This window comes from Garra rufa, chromosome 10 (genome assembly GCF_049309525.1).
Source record: "Garra rufa chromosome 10, GarRuf1.0, whole genome shotgun sequence".
Taxonomy (NCBI): Eukaryota; Metazoa; Chordata; class Actinopteri; order Cypriniformes; family Cyprinidae; genus Garra; species Garra rufa.
The window spans coordinates 44,582,814-44,583,169 of record NC_133370.1 but is presented as its reverse complement, the minus strand read 5'-3'; positions in this window follow the sequence as shown (position 1 = coordinate 44,583,169).

The window sequence follows — 356 nt, the reverse complement described above, 5'->3', positions numbered from 1 at the left end:
AAATGTGCACCTCAGGGGCAGTCAAAACCTACACACACCAGATGGCAAGCGTAAACACCACACTTTATTTCCCGATCCGCAGTTATTGTGTCACCAGAAGCAAAGCACTGAAACCTGCATTTCTCATCGTTCAGATCAATTAAGCCAAACTGCTGCATCTGTTGCACTCACACACACTTACTTTCATGCTATTTATTAATCACACATTCGCCCGACCTTGTTACACTGTTCTTCGAACATGACCAAAGCATGTGTTACTAAAGTCTACAGCGATTTTTAGAATATTGAGGATTTCTTCCTAATAAAATTAAGCCGCATGAAGAAACCGAGATATTTAGAGAGAGCGAATTCTTATT